This window comes from Rhipicephalus sanguineus, chromosome 4 (genome assembly GCF_013339695.2).
Source record: "Rhipicephalus sanguineus isolate Rsan-2018 chromosome 4, BIME_Rsan_1.4, whole genome shotgun sequence".
NCBI classification, from domain to species: Eukaryota; Metazoa; Arthropoda; class Arachnida; order Ixodida; family Ixodidae; genus Rhipicephalus; species Rhipicephalus sanguineus.
The window spans coordinates 102,319,392-102,330,783 of NC_051179.1; the positions used below are offsets into that span (position 1 = coordinate 102,319,392).

The window sequence follows — 11,392 nt, forward strand, 5'->3', positions numbered from 1 at the left end:
AATCATTGTTTTTATCCGAGCTTTGCACTGTTTTGACATAGTGTGGCACAATGTACAAAGTCTTCCGCGTCAATATTTCTCGCAGGCACGTAGGCAAGGGGGGGGGGGGGGGGCGGGGGGCCCGGGCCCCCCCCCCCGGAATTCGTCCGGCCTTATATATTCCCGGGCAACTTTTGTTTTATTTTTTGCCATGGAAATACTTTCTTTCGAACAATTAGGCCTTGGCCCCCCCCCCCCCCCCCGAAAAGAAATCCTGGCTACGTGCCTGATTTCTCGTGTTGTCTTATTTTACTCCTCCCCTTTTGTGTTCATTTCTCTTTGTCTACGTGTTTTTGCTCTTTTTATTTCTGAAAACTGTCTGTATTGTATTGTTTATTTTTATTGTTTTTTTTTTTGCGTGCGCCAGCACAAAGACCTTACGGTTGTTCCTGGGCACGTTAAATAAATCATTGATTGATTGATTATTATTATTATTATTATTATTATTATTATTATTATTATTATTATTATTATTATTTATTTATTTAACATGCTTATACGAATATTTCAAATTTCGAGCACCATACATAGATTTCATCCGAAACGTCACTGCTTTGTCGTGTTGAATATTCGTCAAAATCTCTAATTGCCCACTTGTATGTAAAGGTTAGAATCCATCTCACTGCTAAAGAAACGATCCGTGGCAACGCCAAGTAAAGGTTTCGGCCTTTGTCAACACGAATTATAAGCTTCAAAAGCCAGTGAAGTTGTTGGCGAAGCGAGCTCTAAATTCCTGGCTTTCCAGAGCCCTGAGCGACTACACTAAAAAGCAAACGAAACAACAAAATTTTTTGTGCCTTCTATGTGAAACGCATTTCTGTACGTTCGCCGGCGCCGGGTTATCTTTGCGTAGGACGCCGCCACCGAAATCGGTGAGCTATAAAAGCTTCGCTTGAAAGGAACGACACGTGAATGAGCTAGGATAGTGAGCCGAGAACCGATCGTAATAAGCTGAGCTCTAGGCTACACCGCAACAGCTGCGTAATAGGGTCGATGGAAACACACACACACACACACACACACACACACACACACACACACACACACACACACACACACACACACACACACACACACACACACACACACACACCACACACACACACCACACACACACACACCACACACACACACACACACACACACACACACACACACACACACACACACACACACACACACACACACACACACACACACACACACACACACACACACACACACACACACACACACACACACACACACACACACACACACACACACACACACACACACACACAAGATCGCCAGCAGAGAATCTTTATCGCCGACAGTTAATAAGCGCACTTAAAGGGGCCCTGCGACACTTTTGCGACTGCCTTATTTAGCACCGCAAATGCGTGTAGTTATGAATGCCGAGACGAACGCAAAAAGAATTATGCAAATTGGTGCACGAAAAGTGAAGTTATTAGTCCTCAAAGTTCAAAACTCAAGCAGACGACGACGAGAAACGTTTTTTTCGGATTTCACTCTCCCGCTGACGTCAAAGACCGGTTCCAATCACCGCGCGCGTCTTATAAAGACATACCGGAAATGTCACCTCATGGTGGCCTTCACACAGTACATTGCTACACCTCTTTTTGACGGCGTTGTTACCATGCTTACGACAAACCATGTCCGTCAGCTAGCAGACGCCCCCATGATTTGTCGTGTAGTGCACAAAATGAGTTTGGAAGACCTAACAGACCTCGAGCGCGAGCTCTTGCGACGCAGTGATTGCTTGCATGTCGTGCACGCCATTGCAAATTTAAAGTGCGTCGCTGAGCCCCGCGCAACGCGAGGCTGGCTCCATGGGCCCAGACGAAACGCTAACGCCCGATGACGCGGAAGGCGTCGGCCGCGTTTAGAATTTTTTTTTTTTTTCGTTGACAGCACCGTGCCGAACTGAGCGTTGCGTGTTTCGCAGGTGCCGGTGGGGCCGGTGTCGCTCGATGCCGCAAAAGACAAAATGCGGAAGAGTATCGTTTGATTACCATTCCACAACGCACCTAGCGTCGTGTTCGTTGTTTTGAAAATATATCAGTTAGAAACAGGAATCATTTGTTTCTGAGAAAGCATAAAAAGGGGTTTTGCTCCTCTTAGACCTCCGTAGTATGGCCTTGCTACCACCATATGAATATTGCACGTCACGTGTCGCGTCAAGCCAATCAAAAACAAACGGTCTTTGTCGTCACTGTCACATGACATCACGTCACTTCCTGTAACAGAAATAGCCGATGTGTGTCGCCATAGTGCGAAATCAAGGTAGTTTATCCCGTGAATTAAAATTATAACCGCTTCGATTCCGGCGTTGCCACTTGCGCAACAATATCGGTGCATTCCACAGTGCCAGAAGAACCGATGAAAAACACATGCTCAAATTGTGTCGCAGGGCCCCTTTAAGGCAAACGCCTTTTCCTAAAAGATAACCAGTCAACCCTTCCGACGCGGCGTGTCTAATCTTATAAGACATCTCCCTTTCCTTGGTACTCATTAAGAATTACACTAATTGATCCAGCGATTACTACGCATTACTTGACGTGCCCGTGCGTCTTCCCTGTAGCCGTCCCCATTTTCCGTCTATACTTCGTATGATAGGTCGTAATTCCTACGTCATTTTTCTTTCCTTCGTTCAATCAGGTTCCGCCGACAGATGTTCGGCGCCGTACGTTTGTGCTGGCACTGCAGTGCTAGTGGATACAAAGATTTTCCGATTGGTACCTTGGAAGTTATAATTCACATATATCAACCCATTCTCGTTCCAAGCGCATCATTGCGCATTCGCTTTTCTCGGTAAAGCACGTGTCTTAATATATAGCGTATGAGCTTATTCCTGCATTTTAAAGGGACACTAAAGAGCAAAACGATTTTTGTCATATTAGTAAAGTAGCTCTTTCACAATCCCCAAAACACCACGCTTGCTGCGAGAAGACGCTTAGTATAAGCGAGAAAACGCGCAAAAATAAAATGTGGGTGGCGACGCCAACTTGAAGTTTCTGCACTATTTGCCGTGACATCACATGTTTTGACGACGCCTACTAGGGACTACGTAGTTCCTAATCGGTAAAAACGAAGTACATTGTCCTCTGAGGGGGCCATAGACTTAACATACCAAGTTTGGGATAATTTTGTTGAGCCAATGGCGCCGAAATACGATAAATACACTTTGAAATCCGTGACGTCACGCGGGGAGATTTCGGCGCGAAATTAAAAAAATGAGACTTTGAACTTGATTTTCTCCTGTATTAATGAACTTATGATGGCGCAATTAACGACATTAGAGTTCTCAGATCGCAATTTATCGATCTAAACAGATTCAATGTTTCTCTTTAGTGTCCCTTGAAGCAGTTTAGTCGCAAGCGTAAGCTCTTCTTTATTTCCTCTCCTTCATACGGCGCCTCATGTGTGGTTTCTCTGATCTTCAGTCATCAAATCCACTTCTGACTCCACTGGTTCCTATATATGTTATCAATACGGTGGAGCAGTGGTTATAGTGCTCGGCTGCTGACCCGAAGGTTGAGGGTTCGAGCCCGGCTGCGGCGGTCGCATTTCGATGGAGGCGATACGCTGGAGGCCCGTGTACTGTGCGATGTCAGTGCACGTTCAAGAACCCCAGGTGGTCGGAATTTCCGGAGCCCTCCACTACGACGTCTCTCATAATCATTTACAATCTGTTGTACAAGCTGCAGGTCGTTGAACTTTACCAACTACTTTAGTTTTTGCTTCTAGAGCACACGTTTAGTTTAGCGTCCGGGGCATTTACTTCATAAATGCAGTGCTTCTTCGTGTACGTGTCGAAAATTCGCCACGTACTAAGCGGACAAAGCTGATATTTTACGGTAGTATGATATCGCGATCTCTTGGCGAGACACATTGCGCCGTACGCGGCGGGTAGACGCCTGGGCGTGTATACCTACCTTTATTACAAGTCCGGCTGCACTGTGCAGCGGTGGCTGATCGGCAGAACAGCGTGCCGTCGTCATACCGGTTAACTGAATCCTTGTGTATTTGTCCACGCACTGCTTGTTTCCTTATTCAGCATTAACCCGAGTGTCCGCAAGTGCCTTCGTTAAATATGATTGTGATAATGAACAACCAGTTGACGCCATGGTGATGCAATCTGCTGATTAGTGGACTTATGGATGTACAGGGGTCGATTAAGCACAGTGCTTTTTTCTCTTTCTTTTTGTTAGTCGGCAATGGCGGCAAGCTGACAGGTCATTGTCAGGTTGCCACATATTACGTCTAGATTAACATTCCTTTCTCCTGAGAGTGCCATTTGGAGTCGTTCGTATATAATCAGTATATCGCAAAATCGCGAAGCGCAGTCTTCGCTACTGGCGAGCAGTCAGTATATACCGACCTCATCGCCGCCGCTCATTGAAACAACGTAATGATCCAGCCTATGTCACCCTTTCAAAAAGCTACGGGCGCCACCGCGCGCGCTCGTGCCCACCCCGCACGCTCAACATACCCACAGTCGCACACCCGAAACCTCACACCGCACTGCTTGACTGTACGTTAACGGTCGGTCGCAGACCTTGAACGCTTGACCCAACCGCAAATATAGGCAACGGGCACGTCATAATCGCTACTGTTCTTTACCGGCAGCCTATTTTCGATCGTGACCTCACTAACTACGCTCCCGTTTTCGTTCTCTTTTTCATTCTCTCGTTTTTCTTTTTGCTACGTGCCTCCCCGCTATTTATCGTTTATGACGCGTTTGTGGGGCAGCATTATACTATACCCCGGAGTCTTGCGCGCCCCAGCATACGGTGTGTTCGCCGGCAAACTGTACAATGTCGCAGCCGGAGCGCGTGTCCACCACTATACGGCCTCCATTACAACGCATTCTGCGCGGACTCCAAAAGAGACGACGCCTTCGGTGTTTGCAAGGAGCGGGCCCCCCTCCGGGGTTGACCCGAATGGAGGGCAATCACAGACACGGACATGCCAGCCGGCAGTCCGCCGCTGTCAACTCTCCTCTGTGTCTTTCCTGCGGGGCATTTTCGCCGCGAACGGCGAACGGTAGCAGCGGCAGCGTCGTTATTATATGCGGCCCTCCCTTAGTCAACGAACACGCCATTTGGGGAAAGGTATGCGGCCCAGAAAACGGAGCAGTCGACGGCTGCCGCTGCTGCTGCTATAGTTATGTCTATGTCTAAAGTGGCTACCGTTGCTGCTGCTATCTCGTCGCTCTGTCGGCTTCCTTTGCAGTCGCCTCAAGTGTCGAGCGCGTCGTTACGCAAGCCTTTACTTAGCTTTCTTTTTCACCTTCTTTCTTTCTTTCTTTCTTTCTTTCTCTTGCGCCTGCGTACTTGCTCGTATACGCTCACTTTTTGTGCACGCTTGAAGAGGAGGCGCGAAGTACGAGGAAAAAAAAGAAAAAAATCTCGAAGGACGTACAGCTGATGCCACGGCGCCCTCTATATCTGCGTGTCAATGAAATGTCTCTCCTTCCCCCTCTCTCTTTCCTCGAGTCGGCCTAATTCTTGCGGAGGCGCTCGTTTCATCGCCTATTCGCACCTTTTCGCTGCGAGCTGCCGGCCGCCCGTAATTGCATGTACCGTTTCTTTATCTCGTCTCTTTCCTAACTGTAGTAGTGACACAATTCTCTCGTCGTCTGAAGCTTTTCCAGGACTCTCGTACGTATATACTGTCGGGAATTGCAAAAGTGCCCGAGACGCGAGATTTGCGAAAAAAAAAAAAAAGCTGTATTCTCGCTTAGCCTGGGAACACAGCCGCTAATTGAATGTTTCAGACCGTACGACGTATAGTTATTGCCACCTGCGCTGTTATCCAATAAGTTAGAAAGGCCGCACCTTAACAGAACAGAAACTCGCGTTTTCTGTGGAGCCCGTGTCCTGCGGAGACGTTTTGTTTCCGGGCGTGGCGTGTATGTTCTATTTGTGCATGTATGTGTCGACACGTGTCGCGCACATTTCTCATTTTCTTAGTCATGCCCCATTTCACTCTTTCTTTGACTCGTCTTACTATTTTCTTATCTTTTCCTCCACTTCCTCATATGCCTCTTTGTTCTATTTCGTGACGTTGTACTCTCGAGTTCTCTCGAATTCCCGAGCCGCCACGTTAGGCTTAGTTTCTTGCATGTACAGTTGCTCTCCGCATTCCTTTGCATCCCTTTCTCTGGATTCTTGTCGTCTGCTTGTCCGCGCTCTTTTCGTCTGTCTCTCTGTTATCTGTTCGTCTGTTTCCAGCCATTCTTTTCGCCTCGTTCTCCGCCATCTTTTCGACTGCTTCTCTGCGCTCTTGTCGTCTGTTTGCCCTGGGATCTTTTCGTCTACTTGTCAACACTCTTTTTCGTATGTTTTTAAATACGATTTTCGTCTGCTCCTTCGCGCTCTTTTTGCCGACGCTCTTTTTCGTACGTTTCCAGACATCCATTTTCGTCTGCTCCTTTCGCGCTCTTTTCGTCTGGTTCTCGCCATTCTTTTGTGCCTGGTTTTCGCCGCATATTCGCTTGTATATGGCCGCAACGGACCCCATTTCGATTTTGTTTCTATTCTGTTCTCCGTGTCCTCTCAGCGCTCAGCAAGCTTTCTCTTTTCGCCTTTCTCTCGTATTAGCGCGCGTCTTCGTGCACTTTTTCTTCTCGCTAGCCTCGCGAGACGGTCTGGCCTCATCGCTCACAAAAAAGAAAGAGAAAGAAAAAAGAAAGTGCGTCTTCACGAGCGTTTCTTTCGTTCCCTTTCGTTACTGCAGACCACGGCAGCCGCGGAGCGGCGCGGTTGGTCAGTTCCACTTTTTCTTTCCACGCGCTCTTTTGCCACACTACAGCGCCCCCGCCTCTACATCTATTGCTTTATATCCATTCTCGCCTTAAGCTATACCTTATTTCGTTGTTTCTCGCGTTTTTGTGGTCTACGTACACCCGCTTTCGTACGTCTCTGTTCTCGCCGTTGTTGTTCTCTCACGAAATTTCTCACTCTACATTTCTGATCTCACCCGGCATCTTTATTTTTTTTTTTTCTCGCCAGTTTCCGTCGACAAGTCACGCCCAGCGTTGCCATCATCTTCCTCGCATCCTCTATGTCGGCCTGACCGACAAAAGAAGTAGACCTTGAACTGCGGCCGAAAAAGCTCCTACAATAAGGTTGCGCTGGCCTTTCAATTCTTTCTATTTTTTTTTTCGCCGCATCTGTCCATAGCGCTCGTCCCCAACCCTATCTTTTCGGCTTGCGAAGGGGAAGATAAATAAAAAGAAAAAAAAACGAGGAAAACATCTAGGAGGCATCGGACTTGAACGGGCTGCTGCCCGTGTTTCGTCTGCACTCGTAAGCCATTGTTGGCGTCCTCGATTACGTGGGTGTTTTTGTTATTTTTTTTTAAATTTCTATTCTCTGTATTTGCCGCCGCCACGCCGTCATGGTTTGCTCCGTTGCCGGCGCCGAGGATTAATCCGCCCTTGAAATCCATTGTGTTCGTTGCCCGATACGCTCCATTGAAGAAGGAAAAAAAAAAGACAATTTCTTCGTGACCCCCCCCCCCCCCCCACCCACCCACCATACACGCACAGGGCAGGAATGTCTACGACATTGCCAGAAGCTGCCTCGCCGAAAGAAAAAAGAATAAAGAAGTGTATATACTGAAGAATTTGAGGTGAATAGGTGTGGAGGGCGCTGTGTTGCAGCATCGGGGCCGTGGAGGCGTCGTCGATTCGTATAGAGGCGGTGGCTGTTCGCTTTCGAACGATCGTCCGCGGCCTCCACCGGCCGCGGTCAGCTCGCGCGAGGCTGTCCGTCCCCTTGACTCACAGAGGAAGCGAACGGCAGAAGCTGTATTGGTATACTGTCGCGGCTTTTATGGTATACGGATCCATGACGCGTGTTTTTCAAGCGAAGCTTTCATAACTGACAGATTTCGGCGTCACACACAAACGCGGCCCCCGTAGGTGCGCCGGTCGCATGCGTATTTCCATGCGCCGTTTTCCAGTAACTGGCGCTCTCTTGATCGTGGACTTGTGGGCGATCAGCCCTTTCCCATATGGAAATCTTGCTATCTTATCGGGGTAAGTTGTCATTTCGGGTTGCCACTCTTCAGTGTTGCTCTACACTGTTGCATTTCACTGTTTCACGCATGACCGTCGTTGTTGCCTGAAGCAACTGCTAAGCACATGGGTGAAGGTCAAATTCCCCGCATGGAGGAAGGAAACAGTTATAGGGGGCAGCATTGCGCAATGCGAAAGAAAGAAGAAAGAACAGAAAGAAAGAAAGAAAAGAGAAGAAAAAGAAGAAAAGAAAGAAAGAAAGAAAGAAAGAAATAAGCGAAGAAAAGAAAGAAAGAAAGAAAGAAAGAAAGAAAGAAAGAAAGATACGTCAGACACTCGGACATCTTCGCTTGCCCCCATTTTCCCGATAGCGCAAGGGCTCCTTAATCTTTTCTTTGTGTGTGTGTGTTTGTGGTGTGTGTGTGTGTGTGTGTGGTGTGTGTGTGTGTGTGTGTGTGTGTCGCGAAACGTACGCACTATTAAGGAATTTCAGCAGAAGCAACCTACGATGATTTTCCGAGTTATGCCAAGGCGTTCGCGTAGCTGCGCGCGCACAGTTAACCTCCATTGCAACCGATCTAACGGAGCGTGAGAGGTTTTCCGTTTGACAGCGAAACGCGACGTGTCTATCAAGGCGTTCTAACACTCATACAGCATGACCCGCTCATACAATTTTTTTATTTATATATTTATTTACCTGCACGTGGATTTCTCACTTGGGCCGTGGACTTACTTCTCTAAGCACGGTCGGCTAACTCGAGAGGGAAGCCCAGAAGTGCTGCACGCCTTAACAAGCGCTGGAAAGCCTAGGCTTTCCAGCTTTGAGCATTCGCTGAAGATAGATATGAGAGCGTCACCGGCTTGCGCCACTCGCCGCAGCCTCGTTAAACGACGTTTGTCGCGTAAGATGATAACGAACGAAGACGCCAGTAATCGTCTAAATATCCTGCATGCGTTCCGGAAAAATACTTTGTCGCCATTGATTGTTCCGCAGATGTTTCGTGTTTACCTTGGTTTGTGCTTGCTACCCTCACGAAAGTCGTTACACGCGTTTTTGTTGACTCTTGGTCTCCTTTGAGATGCGAATTAATATGCTATTTGTCATGGAAAGTTGCGTTTGTAAAACTTATTTTTGCTTTAATTTACGTTAGCAGTCACTATAGCCGGCAAGTACACGTGTTGGTGGGCGCGAACTGAATTTCTAATTGTAGACCGGCGAGTTGTTGTTAATTAGTTTTTTTTTTCTGCTTTGCTCACAGGTCTCACCACAATCAACACACCTCTGTCGCCTTCGGTAATCAGCGTGGCCACCTTCTGAACCAGTGGTTCCTGCGGAGAATTTCGCAACAGGTAAGAACTCGCACGAAAAAAAGTGCTTGGTTTGGCTTGAACGTCTATCACAAACGATAGCTTCATTCGAAGTGAACGGTCTTCATTTACCACATCACGCATACGTATCGAGACGACGTTCGTCTTGCATTCCGAACATTAGCTCCTGTGCTGAGCCTGACAAGAACACTGATTTTAATTGTTTTTAAAGGAAGGTTTTTCTTTTTACGCTATCCTTTGCATGCACGAGTGTCGCACCCAGGACAGTGGGCGGATCAAGGAAGCTGCGTAAATCATAGGCGCTCACTTGGGTTGTCTGAGAATTCGTGTCCTTGTAAAGGATTTCGAATTGTTTCGAACGGGGTGCGATTGCCTGGATGAAAGCGTCACGTGACCACGCCTCCACATCTCATGTAGCCTGAATGAATGTAGTTAGCCCATAAGTATTCCCTAGCAGCATATAGTATACAGCGGGGCTGCCGGGAAGGTGTAACTCGGCACCGATGGTCATCTAGTGGTTTCCGAGGAAATATTTCTAAAAGACTGGGCTTTCTTCGGCGTATTTCGCCCACATCCCGTAATGGAATATTTTATCCATTATGATTTCTGGCCGCGTTTACTAGCACATGCCAATGTTGGCAAAATGATGGCTCACTCTCGGCTAATGTCGACGGATGTTGGTAAGAGCATAACCGATATTTGATTTCGGATGGCACTCACGTATATCCCCGTGTGTGTGTGTGTGTGTGTGTGTGTGTGTGTGTGTGTGTGTGTGTGTGTGTGTGTGTGTGTGTGTGGTGTGTGTGTGTGTGTGTGTGTGTGTGTGTGTGTGTGTGTGTGTTGTGTGTGTGTGTGTGTTGTGTGTGTGTGTGTGTGTGTGTGTGTGTGTGTGTGTGTGTGTACGGCTTATATACAAGCTATAGTTGTAAAATATTTCAGTACCCCCACTCACGCCCCCCCCCCCCCCCTCTCTTTTTTTTAACGCCAATGAATGTTGGCTATCCGCTGTTATTGCGCCAACGTTTGTTTTCATTCGACTGCATCCGATGAATTAGTTGTTTACTAAAGTTCGACTTTTGCCCCTTTGGACTATATCAGCGGAAAACACGGTATTCCGGAACTGATGCACTTTTATTTTGTTTTGACGCTTCAGTTTCGGATACCTGCACCCGTTCTGTCCCCTCTCCCCCTCTCCTTCCCTCTCTGTCTCTTCCTCCTTAAAGTGAAAGTCGTCTCCATGAGTATAGGTGCAAATCAAGTCACGCCGCCCCGTAAACGTGACTTGGTCCCGTAGAGTAGCACCGACTCCTCCGGCAATAAAAGCCGTGCTTCCCGAAATGGCATGTTCTTCGTTTGGGTCAAGAAAGTTGAGCGAAGTTTCTCGAAGTGCCTGTTTTGCTATAGCGTCGACTCTGCCTTAATTTCGCATTCTGGTCACCACATCGCGGGTGCCATCACTATGATGTCCTTTCCCGGCTTCAAGCATCGGACGAGCGGGTCTCTTAAAAGCAAGATAGTGAAAAATATTGAGTTAATTTAGATTAGCGCCTTCCCCTTATGAAATACTAAATAAGTTAGTCTTACTGTGAGCAGAAACCTTGATGTCAATTGTTGTTAGCCAAGTCATCAGGCGTGTTTATATTCTCGCCGCGTTCTGCGAACGAAGTGCCAAGATATCTCTTTCTCTCTGCGCGCGTTTTCAAAACAGTATTTCACGGCCGGAACGCCTTTTTTCCTCTTCTTTATATATCGCCTACCGTTAACGTTCTTTCAATGATTCAACAATCCAATATTTGAGGGAGAACATGGCAAATAAGTAGGTGCTGAAATTTATAAATCTAGTACAACTAAGGTGAAGAGGCTTCCTGAGCGCGTACACAGCACCGACATCTGTAAGCGTTGACTGCTATTTGTTACGACATTTCTAAGACGTTGTATTGTGTGTGGGGGGGGGGGGGGGGGGTGGTACACGTCGACGTATCAATGACGCAACGG

General features: G+C 47.5%; 1 protein-coding gene across 1 annotated transcript in view; it reads left to right on the plus strand.

The window, feature by feature from the left end:
* The first annotated feature begins 9,332 nt into the window (after positions 1-9,332).
* Positions 9,333-11,392, plus strand: part of LOC119390478 (uncharacterized) — a 233,247-nt gene continuing 231,187 nt past the window's right edge. The window contains 1 exon segment of the mRNA XM_049414847.1: positions 9,333-9,418. The gene's annotated coding sequence lies outside the window, so the exon portion shown is untranslated.